Source organism: Tenrec ecaudatus, unplaced genomic scaffold, assembly GCF_050624435.1.
Source record: "Tenrec ecaudatus isolate mTenEca1 unplaced genomic scaffold, mTenEca1.hap1 Scaffold_115, whole genome shotgun sequence".
Lineage (NCBI taxonomy): Eukaryota > Metazoa > Chordata > Mammalia > Afrosoricida > Tenrecidae > Tenrec > Tenrec ecaudatus.
In genome coordinates, this window is record NW_027457705.1 from 577,268 (window position 1) to 590,000 (window position 12,733).

Here is a 12,733-nt window from a genome sequence, read left to right on the forward strand (position 1 = left end):
AACTGTCAACAGAATTACCTTATGCCTCAGGGGATGTTTGATAATGTTCTCTAACATAAAATTATATTGATGTTTCTAAAGTGAAGCAGAAACTTATAAAAATCATTCATAGATGAATCAACCTGGGACTTAAACTTAATTCTAGTCCCAATCTATGAACAATTTGTTCTTGTGATATGGCCCTGGTTGTTGCTTGCTTTCATTAGGAGATCACTGAGGATATGGGTGCTGTAGCAAAGACCTCGACGCTAATCCATTCTAGAAGGAATTTCGAGATATGATGCAGTAGAATTCCAAAGCAATTTTTCCCATAAGAAATAACTGAAAACAGATTAATCCGTTATCAACCATCAAGTTTTTACCCCAACCTTGCCTTTTTTTACAAAACATTACACAGAAACTTCACAGTAAATAAGTTCAGAGTTAAATAATATAATTTAAATAAGAAACACAACGTTAAAAACAGTTTTTTTGTTTGGGGTGTTTTTTTTTATGGTAGCATGCTCACCTCAGCCCCCTTGGTGGTGCATGCAGATGTGGAAGGTGGGAGTGACAGGGGAGAGAGAGCAGGGAAGGGAGACAGGGGGAGAGGGAACAGGGGAGAGAGGGACCAGCAGAGAGAGGATGGTAGGAGAGGGGAGAGGGCCAGAGGAGGAAGGACGGGGAGAGAGCGATGTCTTTCTTTCTTTTAAAAATACTTTTATTGGGGGGCTCTTACAAGTTTTGTATCTGGATCTAGAGTCATTGTTTGGAAGGGGAGTCCCCTTCCGTAAAATCAACCGGTAGTTGCTTTTCAGGAGTTTTTTCCCTTCTTAGCCTTTCTTCACTAGGACCTGGCTGGCTTTCTCTTTAAAAAAGCTGTCTAATGTGGTCTACTATTGGCATTTCCTTAACTACTTTCTAAAAGAGTTTACTAATTATCCTTAACAATATTGATAACAAAGTTAACGAGTTCCTTATCATCATGAATCTTGTCAAAAACTCATTCTTATGACCAGTTATTTTAATCTAAAAACTGTACAAAAGTCACAAGAACTAAGAAAATTATAGAAAAACGCTTGGAACACAGCCACAAAAGGTTTAAACAATGTGTACTAACAACACCAACTAAAGCAGAGTGAAACACAAACTGCTTTTGTTTACAAAAACCACGTGTATCAGTTCAGATTGCACTGTTTTGTTCCAGCTCTGATGAAAAATGTTCTTGACATTCCAATTTTGTTGAGTACTGATGAGGTTGAATACTGGGGGTTCTACTGTATTGACATTTTCACTGTTAAGTCCACCTTCCATGAACATGGGACAGTTTTGCATTCATGTAGATTTCTTTGGGTTACTTATAGTAGTGTTCTGTATTTTTCTTTGCTCAGGTCTGTTATGTATTTTGTTATGATTATTCTTAAGTATTTCATTTTTTGTATGGTGACTGTATATCATAGTTTTCTTGATGTCGCCATTGAGAGTTATCTCAGTTGGTTATACGGGAATCTAATTTATTTCTGTTTATTAATTTTGTATCCTGACACGTTACCAAACTCCTCGATTATTTCCAACAATCTTTCTGTGGAATCCTTGAGGTTCTCTATATGTAGGATCATGTCACCTGAAAGTAGTGAGAGTTTCGATTCTTCTTTGCCTAATTTGATTCTCTTGATTTCTTTCTGTTTTCTAATGATTCTGGATAAAACTTTGAACACAATGTGGTATGAGTGGTGATAGGAAACATCCTTGTCAAGTTGACATGGAGACTCTTTTCCGTTTTTCCCCATTGAGCCTGATGTTAGCTGTTATTTTTTTTTGTATATGGTTTTTATTATGTTGAGGACTTTGCTTTCTAATCCTATATATATTTAATCATTTTATTAGAGGCTCATACAACTCTTATCTCAATCCATACATACATCAATTGTGTAAAGCACATCTGTACATTCATTGCCCTCATCATTCTCAAAACATTTGCTCTCCACCTAAGCCCCTGGCATCAGCTCCTCATTTTTACCCCTCCCTTCCCACTCCCCCCTCCCTCATGAACCCTTGATAATTTATCAATTATTATTTTGTCTTATCTTGCACTGTACGACATCTCCCTTCACCCACTTTCCTGTTGTCCGTCCCCCAGGGAGGAGGTTATATGTTGATCCTTGTAATCAGTTGCCCATTTCCAACCCACCCTCCTGGTATCACCACTCGTAGGACTGGTCCTGAAGGGATCATCCTCCCTGGATTCCCTGTGTTTCCAGTTCCTATCTGTATCAGTGTACATCCTCTGGTCTAGCCAGATTTGTAAGGTAGAATTGGGATCATGATAGTGGGGGGTGGGGAGGAGCATTTAGGAACTAGAGGAAAGTTGTATGTTTCATAGTTGCTAAATTTCACTTTGACTGGCTCATCTCCTCCCCGAGACCCTTCTATAAGGCGATGTCCAGTGGCCTACAAATGGGCTTTGGGTCTCCACTCCGTACTCCACACCTGATTCACAATGATATGATTTTTTGTTCTGATGATGCCTGATCCCTTCAACACCTCATGATCACACAGGCTGGTGTGCTTCTTCCGTGTGGCCTTTGTTGCTTCTGAGCTAGATTGCCACTTGTTTATCTTCAAGCCTGCAAGACCCCAGACACTGTATCTTTTGATAATATTTTGGTTTTCTTCACCTTTTAGGTCATTTTTATCACTTGGTCTTCTAATATTTGGGTCATGAGATATTTATCTTTGGGATCACAAACTCTTGTTTCTATTTTGTTTTTTCACAGTCTTATCTAGTTCTAATATTTTGGTGCATAACTTTTGTATTTCTATTTGGAGTTGTTGAATTATTTTTAGCTTTTCATTCATTTTGTCAGAATTATCTTTTAGAGAAATTGTGGTCTCCATTATAGTCACTTGTTTTTTCTCTATTTCTATAAATCCCCCACCTCCATTCCCTTAAAGTAACTGAAACCTGTCATTTCTGTAATCTCCCACATGGGAGGATGCATGGTCTTCTCCTCCAGGAGCTCCTCTAGGTCCACATCTGTATGTATTGGAGTTAACTGGATTATCCTGTTTCTGCAAGTTGTAGAGATTGACTGTTGTCTCCCAGGCGTGCTTTTAAAAAATATTTCTTAATACAGAGCAACCCCCATACCTGTTGTGGAACATGAGTAATTAAAGATGACCATGCAATTCAGCACTAGCCCACCCCCAGCAGGAGCCAAAGGCAGAAAGCAGTTTACTTTTGCCTTCATCAAAGTCCCACTTTGAGGCTGGCTCCCAAGTCACCAGGGAGTGTCAGGTAATGATCCATCTTACCAACAGGATGGAGTAGAGAATGAACTATTTAGAACACAACATTCTGAAGATTGTATGTCAGTGCTGGGCCCAGTTTCTATTTTGCGTGGGCCAGAGAGCCAGGCAAGTGACAACACTTTGGATCCTGGGCCTGAGGACTCACCACTGAGCTGAGTGTCTCCCCTAATGCAAGTCTTTTCAATTCTGCACCTGCCCAGGGTTGGTTAATCTTCAGATGGCATTGAAGGAGTTCTGCCACAATCCATTCCCCCAAATTCAAGCCAGATGCCGGAAGTCAGTGCAAAGCAGACCTATTTTTTTCTTATCCGGCTGATAGGCAATGAGCCCGTCTAGAATGCCTCAGTCTAGAATACCTCAGTCCCAGGAACCCTCTGAATACTTCCAGTCCAGGTCTGACTTAACCTCTCCCCAGTTGGGGAAGTGGGTCAATTGTGTTGGGAGGGAAGTAGATGGTGATCAGCTTACTACTAAGGTCCAGAAACATTGGGACAGGGCAGAACAACTTGAATCAGAGGCATCCTGCTTGGCAGCACAAAATTCACACTTTTGATTTTTGGGATCTTTTGTTGTCAATTGCTCCCTCTGCAGTGCTGAAATATAATTAACAGGGACTTGAACTTCTCAGACTACCGTAAAATTTCCGCTATTTCTTGGAGAGGGATTCAGAGTAGGTCTGATTATGTGTTGGGTCTCACTTATTAGTTTTTCTTATTGAGGTGTTGCAGAGTTCTATCGATTTTAGTTCCTTGTCTATTGTGTCATTGCTATAGATTTTTTCCCAGTCCATAGACTCACATTTTACTCTTTTGATAATGTCTTTTGATGTGCAGAGGGGTTTTTAACAGGTCCCACTCCTTTATTTTGACTTCCACTGTGTGTGCTTCCTTTACTATACTTGGTACTCTGTCATAGAGCCCTTAAGTTTGTCCCAGTTTTCTCATTGATGATTCTGTTACCTCTGCGGTTTACATTTCAGTTTTTAATCCATCTTGAGTTCATTTTTGTGTATGGAGTGAGGTATGAGTCCGGTTTCGTTCTTCTGCACATGGAGATCCAATTTATGCAACACCATTTGTGGTAGAGAGTGTCCTTTTCCCACTTAAGGATTTTGGTCTTTTTTTTGAAAATCAGTTGTCTGTAGAAGGATGATTTTATTTCTGGGTTTTCTTTTCTATTCCATTGGTCTATGTATCTGTCATTTTACCAGGTTGTGTTGACTTTGTGGCTTTTTAATAGGTTTTGAAGTTGAGTAGTGTAAGGTCTACGACTTTGTGAGGTGTTTTTTATCCTGGGTCCCATCCCTCTGTATATGAATTTGGTCATTAGTTTCGCCATTTATATAAAGAATGAAATTGGGGGTTGGATTGGCTTTGCATCGTATTTGTAGATTATCATACATAGTATTGACATTTTCACAATATTGAGGGTTCCTATCCAAGAACAAGAGATATTTTTCCATATGTGTAGGGTTCTTTTGGTTTCTTGTAGCTATTTTGTACAGAATTTTTGGTTTTTGGTTAGGTTTATTCCAAAGTATTTCATTTTTTGATGACTTTTATAAGTGGTATTATTTCCTTGATGTCTTTTTTGAGCTCTTTTCACTAGTATATAGAAATCCAATTGATTTCGCTGCTTGTTAATTTTTTATCCTGCTATTTTACCAAATCCCTTAAGGGCTAATTGTTTCCAACAGTCTTTTTGTGGAGTTGGGGGTTCTATAAAATTATATTGTCTGAAAATGGTGAGACCTTCACTTTTTCTTAGCCAAGTTACATTGATTGTTTTTGTTTTCTAATTGTTCTGGCTAAGACTTTGAACATGAGGTTAAAGAAGAGTAGTGCTAGAGGGTGTCCTTGTCTATTTCCCATTCTCATGCAAAATGTTTCAGTTTTTCCCCATGAATGGTATTGGCCCTAGGATTTTTGTATGTGGTCATTATTATGTTGATGAATTTTCCTTCAATTCCTTTTTTATTGAGTGTTTTAATCAGAAATGTGTGTTGGGTCGTGTGGCGGAGCTGAGTGAGCATTGCTGCAATGTTCTGAGAGTTTGGGCTAGCTTTGGTCACTCTGCTCTGGTTGTGGTGCACTTGCTATGCTTCCTGTGGGCAGGCAGTGACCTGAGCCTAATGTGGGCTGAGTGCAAGGGCAACACCCAGAATGGGAGCTGATTGATATGACGGTGTGGGTTCCCGGGGTATCAAGTGTAACTGGTGAGGAGTTGGCTTACCAGCTATCTAAACTAGGAGTTTCTCTTGTGATACCCACCAGAAAAATGGACAAGCTGAAGGGGTGAAACAAAAATGTCTTGAGAATGGCAATTTAAAAGGAAAAGATGTACTTATTTTGCCCCTTGACCTAATGAACATAAAATCCCATGAAGTGGCCACCAAGGCTGTTCTCCAGGAGTTTGGTAAAATTGACATTCTGGTCAACAATGTTGGATGATTCCAACGTCCTTTGTCCATGAACACCAGCCTGCATGTCTACAGAGAGCTCATGACACTTAACTAACTAGGGACCGTGTCCTTGACAAAATGTGTTCTGCCTCACATGATCGAGAGGAAGCATGGCAAGATTGTCACTGTCAATAGCATAATGGGTATAGTGTCTGAGCAGCAAGCATGCTCTTCGGGTTTTTTATTTTTAATAGCCTCTGAACTTGCTACATATCTCAGTATTATCATTTTTACCATTTACCCAGGACCAATACTGAAGTCAAATATTGTGATGAATGAACTGAAGAAGTCATGAAGCCTTTAGGTAATGATGGAGACCAGCCCTTCAAGATGGCAACCGGTCATTTTGCCCAATTGATTTTAATCAGTATGGCCAATGATTTGAAAGATACCTGAATCTCTGATCACCCGTTTGTTTATTACATACTTGGGCCAATACATGCCAACCTTGACTGGGTGGCTAACCAGAAAATTAGGAAAGAGGAGAATTGAGAATTTTAAGAGTGATGTGGATGCTGACACCTATTATTTTAAATCCTTCAAGAAAAATCACAATAAAAAGAGCAATTTGGATTTTTCAAGCCACTAGAGAGAGATGGAAACCACAAAAACAATTTTCTTATGCACTGAAGACTAATGTATGGTTTCAATTTTTAATAGATGTAAGTTTTACTTCAACATATAACAGATGAAGAAAGCATGACAAGAATCTTATCACAAAAGTAATAATAACACCTATTCCTGGACAAAGAATATTTTAAAATAATACACAGAATTTCCCAAATGACTGCATTTTGAAATGGTAAACAGGACTCTAGAAACCATCATTTATTAAATGCATGTTATATGCAAAAAAGGTTGTTGGTGTCCAATGCTCTTCTGCACATATTTATATGATCTGCTTCTTTTTTGTCTTATGTGGTGGATTACAATGATATTTTTCAAATGCTGTACCATCCTTGCATCCTTACTATCAATCCTACTTTGTCACGATGAATTAATGTTTTTATATATTATTGGAACCTATTGGCCAGAATTTTGTTGACAATTTGTGCATCGATGTTCATAAGGGATACTGGTATGAAGTTTTCTGTCTTTGTAAGATCTTTGCCTGGTTTTTATATCAGGATTATGCTCATTTCATAGAATGAATTTGAGAGTTCTGTCGCTTTCTATATTTTTGAATAGGCAGTGTGGAACTGGTGGCAGCCCTTCTTTGAATACTTGGTAGCATTCCCCCATGAAACGATCTCATCTTACACTTTTCTTCTCTGGAAATTTCGTGATCACCTCTATTTCTTGTTTTGTTATTGGTCTGCTTTGGTTTCCTACTCTGAGTTAGTGATACGAATTGCACTCAATCATTGTGTATTTTTTTTTCATTTTTGTTGGCTACTATTGAGTAATCACTTTTTTGAATTTTTTTGCTTGTATGTATTTTTGCATGAAGGCTATTGATAATATAAGTTTCTGTTTTCGTAGTATCTGCCTGGCTTTGGTTTTAGCTTAATAAAATGAATTCTGGAATATTCCCCCCTTTTCTGTATTTTGGAGTAGTTTGAGTAGAATTGAAGTCAGCACTTCTCTGACCAATCGGATCTGACAGTGAAGTCACGTGGTGCAGAACTATTTTGGGTTGCATTTTTAGTGACCTGTTCAATTTTTGCCTTGGTGATAAATCTGCTAAAAATTTCTACCTTAATGTCTTTTCATTTGGATAGGTAGTGTTTCTAGAAAAATGTCCATTTCTTCTAGGGTTTCAAATTTACTGGAGTATATTTATTCATAGAATTCTGTTATTATCCTTTTATTTCAGTTAATTCTGTCATGACATCGCCCATTTAATTTCATATACATATTATTTGCATCTTCTTACTTTCTTGCCAATGGTTTACCAATTTTATTCTTTCAACAGACCTACTTCTAGTCTTGCTAACACTTTACCTTTTTCTCCATTTTATGTCTGCTTGAATCTTTGCTATTTTTTTATTTACTGACTATACATATGCTTAATTTGCTGCTGTTTTTCAAATGGTTGCAGATATTGGGTTTAGGCACTGAGTTTGGTCCTTTCTTCTTTTTGATGTGTGTATTTACTAGTAGGAATTGTCCTCTGAGTACTGTTTTTGCTGTGTCACAAAGATTTTGGCATGTTGTATTTTCATTCTTGTTTGACTCATATATATATATATATATATATAATTTATTCAGTTACCCAGTAGTGTGTGTTTTCTTTGGCTTATCATAATTTATTTTATGTTAAAATGTACAACTTTTTTGTTTTTGTTTCTGTGTGTTTTTTTAAGTGACTGAGTAAAAAGAGAACAGATAAATACAAGAGTGTCACTGGCTATTTAATACAAGGATTACAGGTGCAAAGGTTACAAAAAAGGAAGCAATATAAACAGACACAAATAACCTTTTTGCTTTTCTTACATGTGATTTGAAAGCTTAGTTTGAGCTATTCAGAAGCTACTTTTCTATTTTTCCTTAAGAAATAACTCCACTATTTTATAAAGAAAGAAAAATCTACAGATGGAATGAAAATGTAAAGTTAGAGGCATTTCCATAAAATAGCAACTTTATACCAAATTCACTATTTTTTTAAATGCTGCCAAGTATTTGGACATATCTGAAATGTTTCAAAACCTGACATATAAACACTGAGATATGCTTCATTCAATAAACAGAAGTCTACATTTATAAAACAGAAAGCTGCCTTTCCCCCCCAAAAAAAATCTGTCACCAAAAGCGTTTAGCAATAAAACCCCTCTGACTAATCAAATGGGAATAGCTATTATAGCTCTTTACAGTTTTATAATTAACAACAATATAGTTTTGTTCTTTTTTTTCACACTCTCAAAGCAGGGCACCCTAATCAAGCCAAAAAAACCCTTAAGAAATGGCTTACTGTTAGCACAACACTTGTACAGTACTCCAAGACCCACTGTCACTAACAAAGACATTAGCGGCATGCTCAAGTGTCACCTTAAACAAAATATACAGTAACTGAAAGCCTAACGGCATTTACATGGAGTGGACACGCCATTAAGCAACACAGGGCTTATTCAGCTTTCTCAGTCGCCATACTCTGTCCCTGGGGAGCCTCAAGCACAAGCAACCATGACCCCACCCCCCAAACCTGACTCCTTCTCCAATGAATCTGCCGCCACCCCTTCTGCAGCGGAACCTGGCTGCATCAAATTTTGGCATCTCCCACAGCCAACGACTGCAAACCCAGATCGCCAGCAAGGGCCACATCTCCATGAGAACCAAGTCGGCATCTCTGTCACCAGTGGCTGCCACCCATCAGTCACAAATCTATGGTCGCTCCCAGACCGTAGCCATGCAGGGTCCTGCACGGACTCTAACCATGCAGAGGCATGAACACGAGTGTGAACTTGATGCCAGCCCCAGCATATAATGTCAACTCAGTGAACATGAACAGCCTCAATGCCATGAACGGGTACGGCATGTCCCAGCCGATGATGAACAGTAGCTACCACAGCAAGCATGGCTACATGAATCAGACCACCCAGTACCCTGTGCAGATGCAGATGGGCATGTTGGGGAGCCAGCCCTATGCCCAACAGCCAATGCAGACCCCTCCCCATGGTAACATGATGTACACAGCCCCTGGCCACCATGGCTACATGAACACAGGCATGTCCAGTCTCTCAATGGGTCCTACCCAGTAGTTTTTAAAGAGGATGTTATTCAGTTTCTATGTATTTGATAGTTTTCTTTGATCTTCCTGCTTTTCATTTCCAACTTTATATTGTGACTTCTTAGTATTTTGATATTTTTAATTTATTCATGTTCCCTTGTGACCTTGCATAGGATGTATTCTGGAGACTGTGCATAAGCAGTGGAAAAGACTATGTCTTATGCTGCTGTTGCCTCGAGTGTTTCGTAAATGTCTGTGAGGTTAAACTAGTTGATTGTGTTATTTAGCTCTTCTGTGTTATTGGTGATTTTCTTTTTGGCTGTTCTGTTCATTCTCAAAAGTGGTGTATTACAGTCTCCTATTATTATTATGGAGTTGTCAGTTTCTCTGTTCAATTCTATTAAAGTTAGGTTTGTGTCTTTTAGAGCTCTTTCATTGTTTGCACAGATGTTTATTATGTTATGTTCTCTTGTTGGATTAATTCTTTATTGTACAATCTTTCCTTGTCTCTTTTCTGGTTGTTGCCTTAGTTTATTATATTCCATTCCTGCTCCATTTTGGTTGGCTTTTTAGTTATAAATTAATTTTTTTCATTGCTGTTTTCACTGTTCACTGAATTTTTATGATTTTCCTTTTTAAAACATTGGTGGCAAAGGTCTATTTTCTGTTTGCTAATCCTTCTAAGTTTGTGACAGTCCTTTCTATATTGACATCACCTTGATTTTATCTATATTTGACATTACATAACTACCCACCCCATTTTGCTTTGTAGTTGCTATTGTTTACCAAGTGACATTTGGTTCTCTAGGTTGTGTCATTTTATCTTCCATACTTCTATCTCTGGGTTAATTTCTGGTGATGGTATAAAGTGTCTTAATCTCACGTTGCTTTCTGCCATTACTGATTCTCTGTCTGATGCACTCCCTTTAGCATTTCTTATAAATGTAGTTTGGTTTCCAAAATATTCTTATTTTCTGTTTATCTGGAAAGTCCCACTTTGCGATCATACTTGAGTAATACAGTTGGCATTACTAGGTTGCTCTAAAAGAGTGGTATAAGCCAAACAGTGGCTTTTGAGGGGATCTGTGGGATGAGTGAATTAAATTCAAGGCAGAGAGTTCAACTTAGAAAGATAGCATGAGTGTTTTGGAGAGATCCGAAGAATTAATCTTGATCTGTTGTCTTGAAGGACACACGTTCCCTATCAGGAGTCCCGGTACTACAGTAGGTTAAGCATTGAACTGATAACCATGAAAGATAAAACTCTTTGCTCTCAAAGATTTACAGTCTCAGAAACCCTAAGGAGCAGTTCCATTCGGGCCTATAGGGTCACAATGAGTTGGAATTGACTTTATGGCAGAGGGTTAGGTTTTTGGTTTTGTGCCCTATAAAAAGAGGAGATAAAGGAGGAATTCAGCTTGCAGGGCGTTATGGAGCAAAACCAACAGATTTAAGTGTTGCCTCCTCTTGTGACTGTGAAAGGGAGGAATGAGTTTGTACATTGCTGGGCGGGGGCGGGGTGGGGGCGTCCCTTTTATGGTTGTTCTACAGAAGCTCTGGAGGGCGCTGTGGCTGCCTGCTTGGCTACTAACCTGAAGACTGGCAGTTTAAATCCACCCAGCGTCTTTGAAGTACTGGAGTCAATTTTTAGAATGTAAAACCGCATGCTGTTACCTTATAAAAATGAATTATGTTTGAAAACAAACGAAAGCTTGTGTTTTATCCTGTTTTTAAAAACGTTTAAAATATTTGCGCCATGTAGAGATGAATGTATTTCATGTTGGGAGCTCTCTTGACCGCTGAGGTGTATTTATTAAGGAGAAATGTAAATCCACGTGTTATTCAGAACAGCCTTGTGAGACATTTTGGTGTTACTACTATTGGAGTCTTTAAACATTTCAAGTACCTAAAAGTTGAATGTATGTGACAATTTGCACTGGCGGAACTGATCGTGAACCTGTTACAGAAAATGATGTCTCGCTTGTCAGGTTTCAGCCATTAAGCTCACTTTTCTTATTGCATCTGCCTGTCTCAGAGCGATGCCCCTGAAGAGTCATTCAGGATGGATGTCTTTGCAGCCCGCCTTCCTCTTAGGCATTTCACAAACCAGCTCTCCTTAAATTTAGGCAACACACTTGTATTCCATGTGCTTACCACTGAAACCTCCGCAGAGAGGGGGAAACACCGCCAACAACCACAACAACCTGGAAGACACTATCGATCTATTTTCCTTCTTTTGAAAAAGAGGAAAAGTAGAGATCTTACAAAAGCACCTTTGATATGCAGGCGCAACCAATGAACCAATATGAACCAGTTCAGAGCCCCGCTCCTTCGTGGCTCGAGCTTCTTTCTTTAGGGGTGAACATTGCCTTTGGAGTCGAGGAAACATTGAAGATGTTGGCAGTTCTCGGCTCCTACTCTTTCCCACTCGTTTTAGAAACGAGTTGGCTGCAATCATGTTTATAGATAGTGTAAGATTAGCTTTCAGGTGGAAAAGGTTTGAGATGTTGAGGAATCCAGTGATGGTTGATCTAGAGAATAAAACCCGTTCTACGTAAGGCTCCTCATGCTTGCCAGTTCTTAAACGAAGCAATTTCCCATCAAAATAAACCCATCCAGGGGTTGCAGATCCACTTCTGTACAGACGAGAGCCAAGGAAACCCCATGCGGCAGTTCTCTCCCTCATGTGGGTGTCACGGTGAGCCAGTGGCAACCCGCCTGGCGGCAACCACAAGAACAACAATGTTGTTTGGTTTCTAGTGAGGGTAAGCGTTTTCTTTTCTCCTAGTGGCCAGCTGTTCCTTTTTCCGTTTGGAAATTGATCTGTTCGGGTCTCTGGGTATTTGTCCACCCAGTGAACAGTGTGTTCAGCAATAGTCACCGATGTAGAAATAATGGGCCAGGGCCCCATTCAGGAAGCAGTATTCCATCCCCCAGGGCTCCCTGTGTCTAAGGGAAGGCTCTGGTCCTGGCGTCCCTGCTCAGGTTCCCCCTTGGAGGCTGATGTGATTGTCGAGGTCCTCGAGGGCTGAGTAGCTGCCTCCTGACTTTGGCTTTTCCCCCGTTTCCAGCCTTTGCTAATCTGCGATGTGTAGGTTCCCAGAGCAAACCAGTCATTCAAAGGCTCTTTTCACTGGTACATATTTGTTCGACGTGTTCAGAAGAGAGGGGGGGTGAAGGATGGGGAACTGAAAAGGACCCTTGTGGCCACACAGCATCGCCCATTACAAGCAGTCAACTCACCGCTGGCCCCAAGCTTGCCTGATGCAATGAGAGGCTTGCAGGTGATCGGCTCATCCTCCCCAGAAGGCAGC

General features: G+C 39.6%; 1 pseudogene; it reads left to right on the forward strand.

Moving 5' to 3' along the window:
- Positions 1-500: 500 nt before the first annotated feature.
- Positions 501-6,341, forward strand: LOC142435978 (dehydrogenase/reductase SDR family member 7 pseudogene; annotated as a pseudogene).
- The last annotated feature ends 6,392 nt before the right edge of the window (positions 6,342-12,733 follow it).